This window comes from Sus scrofa, chromosome 4, assembly GCF_000003025.6.
Source record: "Sus scrofa isolate TJ Tabasco breed Duroc chromosome 4, Sscrofa11.1, whole genome shotgun sequence".
NCBI lineage: Eukaryota > Metazoa > Chordata > Mammalia > Artiodactyla > Suidae > Sus > Sus scrofa.
Window position 1 is genome coordinate 88,894,019 of NC_010446.5, and position 12,668 is coordinate 88,906,686.

The following is a 12,668-nucleotide window of genomic DNA, read 5'->3' on the forward strand; positions in this document are numbered from 1 at the left end:
TTGAATAATATTTTCTCAGAACTACAGATTCCTCATTTGCATAAATGTAGATTATCATGCCTATCCTTCAAGCAGGATTTCTCAGCCTCAGTGCTATTGACATTTGGGGCCAGTTAATTCTTGCTGTGAGGACCTGTCCTATACATTGTAGGATGTTTAGCCACATCTCTGGCCTCTACCCCCTGGATGCCAGGGGCACCACTAGTTGTGAAAATAAAAACACTTCTAAACATCGGCAAATATTCTCTTGGGGGCAATACTGCGTCTGGTTGAGATCCACTGCACTCAAGATATTTGAAAATTTAAAAAGAACGTGTAAGCTAGCAAAGTGCCTTGTGTACTGGAGGTATCTAATGAATGCTAGTAACCCTTTTTACTTGCTGTGATCATCCTCATCACCACTTGTTCCCTCTCAACATCCTCAGAACATGACATGCTCTTTGATGCCTCTTGGTGCTCTGTGCTAAGGCCTCTCTTCCAAATGCTCTCTCTGGAAGCAAGCTGTAATAGTCAAGGAAATGGCCTTGTAAAACCTGCTCTCATATTCTGTGGTCTTCAGAAACCTCCATGGCTTCACCCCCTTGACCAAGGCTTTTATCACTGGCTTCATTCTTCCCCATCCTCCTGCCCCTAATTTACTTCCAGGGCTTATCTGATTTTTAGGTGAAAAAAATTTCTTTATCAGTGACAAGACTCCAACGAAATGACATCAACACTTTAGAACTTAATTTATATAATGATACCCACAAAATTGGAGCCATCTAAGTAGACCAGCCCTTACCATAAATTTAAACCTAAGTCAGTCTGCACTTACAGGAAACTTCTTTTGAGGAACCTAACATACACCAATCACAGTCTTCCAATTCAGCTTTAGCCAGTTTACCTTACCCTAGAAACTACAGCCTGCTAGCCTTTTAAGGAAATTCCCCACCTCCTACCCAATCATGTTCTGTTTCCACATTGCTTCTTCTAAAGAGCCGTAAGGCTTGGTCTTGCCCAGATCCCTTGGGAAGAGTTCTCCACTGCTTATGAGGAACTGTATACACCCAGTCCACAGCTTGTCTTCTCTTGAATAAAGGATATCAAATTTGTAACTGAATTGGTTCAGTTTTTTCATTGAACAGATCAGGCATATCTCATTTTATTGTGCTTGCTTTATTGCGCTTTGCAGATAATTGCATTTTTTTTTACAAATTGAAGGTTTGTGGCAATCCCGGCTGAGTCTATCACTATCACTTTTTCCAATGCATTTGGCTCACTTTGTGTCTCTGTGTCATATGTTGGCAATTCTCACAATATTTCAAATTTTTCCTTCCTATTATATGTGTTACGATGTTTTGTGATCAGTGATCTTTGATGTTACCATGGAAATTGGCCCTTTTTAGCTATAATGTCTTCTTAAATGAAGATATATATGTTATTTTATAGACATAATGTTATTGCACACTTCCTAGACTATAGTATAGTGTAAACATAACTTTTATATGCACTGGGAAACCAAAATTTGTGTGACTCATTTTATTGCAATATTCACTTTATTTCAGTGGTCTGGAACCAAACCCGAGATCTCCCTGATGTATGCCTATAGTGTTATGAAGTGTGATATGAAAACAGCTACTGAAGATTGCAAGGTTGGCTCCTAGGCAAAGGTAAAGATTCCTATGGAACCACTTCAGTTTTCTGCCTCTCTATCTACTCTCCATGATCTCCAATAAATGTCTCTTACATTGAGTTCCACCTATTTCCCATTTTGAGCACAAGTTCATTCGTTCTAATCCTTGTAGTTTGAAAATGGGGGTGCGAAAGGCTCCAGTTTTTATTGTTGTTGTTGTTGTTGTTTGCTTTTTAGGGCTGCACCTGCAGCATATGAAATTTCCCAGGCTAGGAGCCAATCAGAGCTACATCTGCTGGCCTACATCACGGCCACAGCAACACCAGACCTGAGCCACGTCTGTGACCTATACCATAGCTCATGGAAATGCTGGATCCTTTAACCCACTGAGCAAGGCCATGGATCAAACCCATGTCCTCATGAAGGTTAGTCGGGCTTGTTGCCGCTGAGCCACAATGGAGCAACAACGGGAACCCCCAGATTTTTGACAATGTGGAAAACTGAAGTATGACAGACTCCAGATATTTCGTAGTGAGACGCAGGGGGCCACAACATCTGAGTGGGTGCCCAATCTCATCTCCAATGCCAACACCTTCAGAAGGTATTGACAGATCTCTAGAACAGAACCCGGCTAGCCAGAAACAGTAAACCTGGTTGAACTAGAGGAAAATACATAAACAAGGGAAAATAATAGGTGTCCCTCAATCAAAAGAAAACATGATGGCAGCCATTAGGAAACTCACAATGCTTGAGTTAAGTCCATGGCATAAACTGCTGGACAGGTTGGAGAAATTAATTAAGACAATAGATTTGGACTATTTTGGCCAAAAGCACATCAAAATATGTGTAGGCACAAATCCAACTATTGAAAGCCATCAGTACATCTGCCACTGTAAAGAAATACTCTCATGAAAGGAGTAAAGGTCTGCTGTGAATGGGAATCTCTGAAACCAGAGCAGCAAAAGTGGTGAGCACAGATCAAGCACTTAAAAAGCTGTTAGAGCCCTCATCGCCTCACTCTCAGACTCCTGGGCTAGGATAAATTGGTCAAGGAATGGGTGAGATCAACAGCAGGTCACATGACACCCTCAAGAAAATTTCCATGTAACCAGATACACTGTTACATACCACATAACCCCCAATCCAGTGGTATATCCCTATTAGGCTCTGAGAAATCCAAAGCTTAGCTACAGAAATGGACCCCTCAAATTTCAAAGAACTAAGCATGCCACCTTCTGGCACACATGCCTATTTTATATCTGAGGAATGCAGTCCAAAAAACGATAGATATCTACAAAAAACAGCATCATCTTACTAAAACAACCTGGAATTACAATGGCCATTATAGGGAATCTTCCAGTTACACAAGATCATTCCTTTAAGAGTGCACTTGAGGAGTTCCCGCCATGGCTCAGCAGAAACAAATCTGACAAGTATCTATATACTCAGACGGAAAGAAAATATTCCAAAGACAAACTGCCACACATCTAGAACATAGACTTCTTTTGATTTGTATCTTAAAGATCTTCTCCCTGGTATGAAGAAGCAAATTGGGAGTTCCCGTGGTGGCGCAGTGATAAAGAACCCAACTAGTATCCATGAGGATTTGGGTTTGATCCCTGGCCTCGCTCAGTGGGTTAAGGATCCGGTGTTGCTCTAAGCTGAGGTGTAGGTTGCAGACACACCTTGGATCTGGTGTTGCTGTAGCTGCAGCTACAGCTGCAATTTGACCCCTAGTCTGGGAACTTCCATGTGCCACAGGTGCAGCCCTAAAAAAGAAAAAAACCAAACAAACAAACAAAAAAAAGCAAATTGAAGATAATGTAGTTGTGTGGATGGGTCAACCGTTTGAGGTCATACAGGCTACAATCCAATTCCTTGAGGAATTAAAAACTGTCCTTGTTTTATAGGACCAGAAATGCAGTTCTAGAAACAATTCAAATCTCACGTATCCTTTTTACCAGTTCCAAAACTTCCTCATTCATCTCAAAAAGATCATAGGCATTGTAAAATTCTGGATTTAGAAAATAAAATTTTTTCTTGGAGGAACTTGCACTGTTTCCCTGTGACATTTCTTTGATATTCAAACTTCACATATATATATATATTTGTCTTTTTAGGGCCCAACCAGGGTATATGGAGTCAAATTGGAGCTATAGCTGCTGGGCTACACCACAGCCACAGCAATGCTGGATCTGGCTGTGTCTGTGACCTGCGCACAGCTCAAGGCAACGCCGGATCCTTAACCCACTGAGCGAGGCCAGGAATCAAAACTGCGTCATCGCTGATACTAGTCAGATTAGTTTCTGCTGAGCCATGACAGTAACTCCAGAGAGATAATTCTTATTAAGAAGAAAAAAAAAAAAAAAAGAGGAAAGGTTATTTGGAAGACATAAATGAAAAATTTTCAGTCTTCATAAAATTAGTAAAAAATTAAGCCATCAGAGCAGGTAGGCTTAACTTATTTCACCTGCCAGGAAAACCATTTTGATCCAACAGTTCTTTTATAAACTACTGAGTTTTGCATTATCACAGCTATTTTATTTTATTTTTTGGCCACAGTGTGCAACAGTTTGATGTGGGATATCAGTTCCCAAACTAGGAATTGAACCCAGGCCATAGGGTGAAAACGCTGAGTCCTAACCACTAGATCATCAGGGAAAGCCCTCGTGGCTAAAATTTTAAAATGAAAGCTTTAAGACTTCTGTTTGCTTCTGTCTCTATGTTTATGTATGTCTACATATGGATGTTACAAATGTGTGGATTTTTTCTACCTTTGGATGGCATTGCCAAAACTGATTTGTAAAGAGCTCTGCTTAATTGGCTTAAAGAAATTTAAGAATTTATATAAATCACCTATACTCTCAGTAATACAGAAATTAACTCAAATGTTTGCCAAGGACACATGGTCTAGGATAACCTCCTGTAAAACAAAGCTAGTTTAAATTTGTTGGTTTAATCCAAACAGGAGTGTCTTTAGAGTTATCAGCATTAAATATAATACTTTTAATCTACCTAGGTTTGCTAAAAACCAAATAAGCTCATGTTATCTCTGTTACAGAATTTGTGAGCAAGAAAGATAACATGATGATTAGCTGTTTAATGTCTTTTAAATTCTCAGAAGGAATCTAAACATAATTGTCAAGAACAAGTGAAGTTTAGAAGTGAAATTTTCAACAATTATTATGTTTTGTAGTACATCTACCTAAAAAAAAATAGTTTCCAGGAGTTACCGTCGTGGTGCAGTGGTTAACGAATCCGACTAGGAACCATGAGGTCGCGGGTTCGGTCCCTGCCCTTGCTCAGTGGGTTAACGATCCGGCGTTGCCGTGAGCTGTGGTGTAGGTTGCAGAGGCGGCTCGGATCCCGAGTTGCTGTGGCTCTGGCGTAGGCCGGTGGCTGCAGCTCCGATTCAACCCCTAGCCTGGGAACCTCCATATGCCACAGGAGCGGCCCAAGAAATAGCAACAACAAAAGACAAAAAAAAAAAAAAAATAGTTTCCAAAATTTTTTTGCTTACTTGAATCCTAAAGTTACACCAAAATAAGTAAAATGGTGACTATCCACTGAATATCTAGATCATTTCCCAATAAGATAAAATACTGAAATATTAATTACTAAGCATAGGTTTATCCACTTTTGGCTTCCTTTTACAGAAGAACTAAATATATTTGGATCTCTTAGTAAACATTGTTTGTGCCACACTGAAAAAAAAAATGTATTGAGGAAGAATACATTTCTAGAAATATTTGCAAATTTGCCAATCCACAGAATTCTAGTGCAATAGACAGTCCACAATTGTTTTCACTAGGAACTAAGAGATTCTTAGGTAAGAACTATAATTAATATATGTAATTAAAATTACCAGAAATAATAAGGGAAACATCACTATGCAAGATGTGGAAATGTGGGTTTTTTGTTGTTGTTTGTTTGTCTTTTTTTTTTTTTTTTTGTCTTATTAAGGCCGCACCTGAGGCATATGGAGGTTCCCAGGCTAGGGGTCCAACCGGAGCTGCAGCTGCCAGCCTACGCCACAGCCACAGCAACACCAGATCCGAGCCATGTCTGCCACCCACACCACAGCTCACGGCAATGCCAGATCCCCAGCCCACTGAGCAAGGCCAGGGATTGAACCCACAACCCCATGGTTCGTAGTCGGATTTGTCTCCGCCGTGCCACGACGGGAACTCTGAGAGATGTGTTTTTGTTAAGGAACAAAAGAGAGTAATTTTGTCCTAAAGTAAGAAGATTATCCAGAATGAGAAAGAAAGGGGGAAAAAAAAAAGACAAAATTAGAATTGATATAAAAAGTTGTGGAATATTTGTGGAAAAATATTCCTTGGAAAGAAATTTGGAATATGGTCAAGCTGGAAGGTATGGCTAAAATTGAAATGCATTTATTTAAGTTTTGGAATTTTTTAAATGAATTTTAATAGCAAAAATACTCTGGGGCAAAAGTTGAATTGGTTTTCTGTCTTTTAAAAGAGCAAAGTTTTATTAGACTATTGGTCTGCTCTTGACAAATGTTCGTGAAAGTTTAATATTATTATTTTTTAATTTTTCAGGTAATCTACCTGGAAAGCAAATATTTTATGCCTTACCAGAATAATTTCCTATGCTTCATGTTAACAAATGTCTTTGCTAAGTCATTGATTACTTAAGAAAATTCAGTCTTCTCAATATTGAAAGAACTAAGTCTTGGTCACAAATACGTAACCTTCTGCATTTGTCTTTAAAATATTTTTTTGTCACTTAGTTAAATAGATAATTAGGTACTGTTTCATAATCTCTGTGATCCTAGTTAAGTGTTCAAACCTTTTCTCATTTTCACAATTCCCCAAATCAAATTATAAATGCAGCATTTTTAACCCTCAATGTAAAAACTGGGATTTTTATTAGAGCACCCCTAGAAATTTCAAAGGCTTTTTCTCTGATTGTAAAGGAGAGATGTTAAATTAATTAGGTTTATTTGGCATATTAAATTACGTGGGAAACATTGGCAAATAGGAAGTGATGATAAACCTTAAGTTATATATGTGTGGATGTATGTTACTGATATAGGTATTCCAGAAATTGTTTAAAGATCCTAGAATTTTGTCAACACTCTCATTGTTGAATTATTATCTTAGTGTATTGTATGCCACAGAATTAACTACATTTCCTTTTGAAATGAACTCTCATCAGATTTTTATCTTGAGCATCTTTAATTTTTTTCATTAGCAGACATTTATTATTTTACTCTAATGCTTTTGCAAAAGTGAGACTCATGGAAGGGACTCTACCAAGAATTCTTGACCACTGACCCCTGTAGGCCAATTACAAGTTATTGAAACTTGCATGTATATTTCACAGCTTAAAAAGACTCCACCTGACATCTGGTCCTGAACAAACACTCGAAATCAAGCTTACTTGAATGAGAAGCTACTGACATCATGAAGTAGAATGCTTCCACCAGAGAACAAGAATCCCAGTCCCACTCTCTTCATGAAGCAGCTTCTCCCTTTTGTACCTGCTTCATCATTCTTCTTTCTCTTTCTGTCATTTATACAGATAATGCTATTATCTATATTTCTGGGGCCCTTGCAAAGGGGGAGACCTATTTGATTAGTGGGTTTGCCACCAAAGACCCCCACAAGGTCTAGGATGCTGGTGATCCTGCAGTTCTGCCTGTTACAAACTTCTCCCTGATTTCCAATGCCTCTTTCTCTGGACTAAATTAAACCCCCTCTCTATCCTGTCAGATTCCTAACCCTCACCCTACAAATCAATTTCTCTGCCTCCAGTTAACAACAAATAGAGAGGGAAATCAGAACAATATTCTCTGTGCAGTCTACAGACCCTTAAATCTTAAATCATAAGTCATCTGATTTCCAGAGCTTTAAGCTTTCCAATTTTGAGCCTTGGCTTATCACTCTGCACTCCCATTCCAATATTCTCCACCACAGATATACCATCTGTGCTCTTCCTGGATTCATCTTTATCTGTGGACAATTAGTGTCCCCTCCAGTATAGGAAGCTCAAATTTATTTATTTGTTTTTTAATCTTTTGTCTTTTTAGGGCCACACTGGAGCATAGGGAGGTTCCCAGGCTAGGGATCTAATCGGAGCTACAGCTGCTGGCCTACACCAGAGCCACAGCAATGCCAGATCCAAGGCGCATCTGTGACCTACACCACAGCTCATGGCAGCACCAGATCCTTAACCCACTGAGCGGGGCCAGGAATCGAACCCGCAACCTCATGGTTCCTAGTCAGATTCATTTCTGCTGTGCCATGATGGGAGCTTGGGGTTAATAGATGCAGACTATTGCCTGCTGTGTAGTACTAGGAACTGTGTCTAGTCACTTATGATGGAGCATGATAATGTGAGAAAAAAGAATGTATACAGGTATGTGTAACTGGGTCACCATGTTGTACAGTAGAAAAAAAATAATGTATTGGGGAAATTAAAAAAAAAGCCAAGGTACTGGACTAGATCAACCAGGTATGTACAAACGCCTTAAAACAGTGCCTGGTACATTAAAAGTTATCAATTAAAAAAAAAAAAAAAAAAAAAAAGAGGGAGTTCCCATCGTGGCTCAGCAGAAATGAATCCAACTAGGAACCATGAGGTTGTAGGTCCGATCCTTGGCCTCGCTCAGTGGGTTAAGGATCAGTGCTGCCATGAGCTGTGGTGTAGGTCAAAGATGCGGCTTGGATCCTGAGTTGCTATGGTGTAAGACGGCAGCTGCAGCTCCGATGCAGCCCCTAACCTGGGAACCTCATTACGCCGTGGGTGCGGTCCTAAAAAAAAAAAAGACAAAAAGACAAAAAAAAAAAAAAAAAAGAAAAAAGAAAGAAAACAGCCAACTAACTGACTGAGGTTTCAATATCCTAACCTATGGAGAGAGTCAGCCCAATTACAACATCAACAGTAAGTGATAGCTCAGAGTGGCACTAACACCTTATATTTTGATCCATGCTCTCAGAGCAACTGAATGTTTGATCACAATGAGAGGAATTGATATAGTTAATTAGTATATTGGAATTCTCCAGATGGTAGCCATTCCAGCGGCCCAGCCAAGTCACAAATCTAAACCTAAGTCAGAGTGCAGTTACAGATAACACCTGTCAAAGGAAACCTAAGCTGTATCCATCAGAGTTTCCAAATTCAGCTCTAAGTCGCTTACCTTCTAGAAAATAGGACTTTCTAGACTTATAGGAAAATACTGATCTGCCAGCCAAGCCTGCTTTGTTTTCACATTGCCTCTTCTAATGCCCTATAAAACTCACTCTTGCCCAACATCCCTCGGGAAATGTGCTTTACTTTCTATAAGACACAATACTTCTGTTGCTGAAACTCAGCTTCTGTCTGCCAGTGCCATATTGAAATACAGAGACAGAGTTTGGGGCAAAGGAGAATAAAATAGCTTTATTGCTTTGCCAGACAAAGGAGGGTCACAGCAGTCTAATGCCCTAAGGACTGTGCCCCCCATTAGAAAGAACTGTGAGGAGTTTTACAGTAAAAAGGAGAAAAGCGGGTTTTCAGATAGGAATCAGGATTGGAACAAGCAAGCATTCTTCTTTCTTTGGGGGAATATTAGTCATCAAAGCTGGAGTCAGGAGATCTTTGCATGATCCTGATGGTGGTCTTCTGGGTTACTGCCTAGAATAACAGTACTTGCGAAAAGGGCATATTGATCAGGGATTAGGACAAACTAGGAAAGTTCCTGAAAACTATCATGTGCTAATAATCTTTAACTCACAGGTGATTATGCTCAGGGTGCCTAATCTTTAGCTTTCAGGTGATTGTGCAATTAAGCCAGGGATGAGGACAAGGAAGGACTACAGGCTGTTTGGTTTTAAAGGGATTCCTTTCTGAAAGAAGCATAAGGAATACAACTTTTAGGCATATAAGATGCCTATATTATTATGTATATTCCTTAAGAGGGAACCAGGATCTTGCCCCAAGGCTGTACTATTTTTCCTTGACTGTTCCTCCCTTGTCTTTGCATCCCCTTCCTTCCCTGATCAGCAACTGTCTGAACCTGTCCTTGGGAACTCAGGGAAGGCCATGATGGCTGAGTGAGGCCCATTTCCTAAGAACAAGAAATAAGAGACACAGAAATGATTTTGTGCCCAGGAGCCCCACAGGGCCATGCTCGGTTTCACTCCCTCAGTCCATGGACTGCTTTTCCTTGAATAAAGAACATCAAACTTGGAGTTCCTGCTGTGGCACAGTAGATTAAGGATCAGTGTCACCACAACTGTGGCATAGGTTTCAACTGTGGCTCAGGTTTGATCCCTGGCCCAGGAACTTTTGGTGGGGACAAAAAGAAAAAACATCATATTTGTTCTTTAATTGTTTTAGTTTTGTCAGTGACAAGACAAAAGCAAAGACCAATATATGGTTAACACACTAAGAGACCAAAATTAATAGTTACTCTGTAAGGATATGAATGCTTACGCTGGAAGAGGCACTTTACACATATTACCTATAACGCTTACAATTTCAGAATGTAAATTTAGTCATCCTCACTTGCACACAAATAAACTATTGAGATAAACTAACACATATTAACATTTTTAAGAGTTTATTTGAGCAAAAATCAATTCCAATTGGGCGGTGCAAAACTAGAAATGATTAGGAGTGCTCCATAAATAAGAATTTGGAGAAATTCTTTTATAGAGAAAAGGTGAAAGCAAAGCAAGGAAATTATTTAATTGGCTATAGCTTAAGCTGTTGCATTCTTTGGAAAATACAATGGGCTCTTTTTAATTTATTGTAAATGGGACCAGAGTAGGCCACCCCAAAAATATGCCTCTTTGGCAAAAGTATTATCTTGATCTGGTTATTTTTAACAAACAGGGCATACTGGAAAAGCACTAAAAGCTGAGAAGTTACCCTTTGTAAGGGAAATTTACATTTATAAGGGAAATCTAAATTTATGAGTGTCTCTCTATATATACCAGGAAGAGAAGGCTGATTCTAAATCCCAAAAAATTCTTATCAATGGAGAAGGCTCAGACTCAAATCTTCCCAACGACTTTACCCTTTACTGTGCTTTTTTGATAACCTCCTATAACTGGATCCCCAAACTCCAGAGTCTTTCTTTTGCCTTCAGCAGATGATAGCATTTAAGGGTGATGGCTTGGACTATTTTGGAGAGTCACTCAGTTTTCCTAGGTATCTCCCATGTACCCAGGAGGTATGCGTGTTATTAAAATTCTGGTTTTTTTCCTGTTAATCTCTCTTTTATTAAGGTGAGAGGCGATGTCTCAGGCAAGACCTTGGAAGGGTAGAGGGAAAACTTTTTCCTCCCCTACAGAACCAAAACAGAAAGAGGAGTCTTTCTTTCCCATTATTGTTGGGGGGAAACAAACAAACCTAAAGAAAGGACAAAGTACAAGGAAATGTTTCTAAAGGAAAATGATTACAAATATAAGGGGCCCACTGTTTATTCAAAACTGAAATAAGCTAATGAGAAAGGAGAGTTCTTTAAAAGGGACAGATTGACTTAAAGTATATATGTCTAGAAATAGGAAATGTATGAATAACTCAAACATCAGAAAAGCCTGGTGATTAAGAGAGTGGACTGTAGATAGGTAGACATAGATCAAAAGCCTTTTTCCTTAACAGCTGTGTAATCTTAGATATTTTAATCTTTCTTTCTAAGCTCCATGGCCTCATCTGTAAAATGGAAATTACTTTGCTATTTACCTTATAATGTTGTGAAGATTAAATGAGAAAATCCATAAGCCATAAAATTCAACTGAGTAAATTTTAAATATCTTATTGGGTTTATTCAATAATTCATGAATCAGGCAGCATGCAATCTAGCAAACAGAAAGGAGCTCTGAGGAGCTGCACAAAATGAAAACCTTTTATAGGCACACAAGAGCAGAAAAAAGGAAGTTGCTCTAGGCCAAAAAGCAGATTGGTTATGGCAAGTTTACTTTCCTTTAGAGGATGGTATCACTGTTGGGCTGCATCCTGCAGGCCTATAAGCCTGCACTTGCCCAGGTTTAAAACCAAAGAAAGAGCCTGGAATCAGCAACAAAGACATCAATAGTTTAATGGATGGAGGAGTTTACACTTCTGAACCAAGGTCCTAGAATGATACCTCACCACGTGCAGCAGATGACAGGCAGGACAGGGCAGCAGGCTTCACTCCCTGAGGGAATGGGAGATTGCCAGTTACAGGAGGCTGGCTTATTAGTTACCAGGGAAGGCAGCAGAGGGGCACATCCCTCACTGCCCCTTTGACATGAACGATCACCCACTGGTGCCTGGGGCATGTAGGAAGTTCAGCCATGTGAATAAAGTACAGGTGAAGTAGACACTGGTCAGCCAGGGGATGTACAAAGAGCAAGAGAACGGCCATCTTTGGTGACCTGACCATACAACCACACTCCCTGATTTCAAACTATACTAAAAGTTATAGCCATCAAAATAGTATGGTTCAGACCCAAACCCAACACATAGATCCCTGAAACAGAATAGAGAGCCCATAAATGAACCCATACTTATATGTTTAATTAACCTATGACAAAGGAGGCAGGGATATACTATAGGGAAAGACAACCTCTTCAATAAATGGTATTGGAAAAACTGGATATCTACATGCAAAAGAATCAAACTGGACTATGTTTTCACACCATATATAAGATGGGTTAAAGAATTAACTATAAGACATAAACCATAAACATTCTAGAATAAAACACAGGGGTATGTTCTTTGACATCAGTCTTAGCAATATTTTTTTGGATATACCTTCTCAGGCAATGGAAACAAAGGCAAAAATAAACAAATGGCACTACATTGAACTAAAAAGATTTTGCACAACAAAGAAAGTGATCACAAAAATGAAAAGACCGCCTGCTGAATGGAGGAAGATACTTGCAAACAATATCTGAAAGGGGTTAATATTTCAAAGTATACAAAGAACTCACACAACCTCACAACGAAAACAAAAAAATTAAAAAACAACGCAATTAAAAAATGGCAGAGATTGGAGTTCCCATTGTGGCGCAGCAGAAGTGAATCTGACTAGGAACCATGAAGTTGCGGGTTTGAT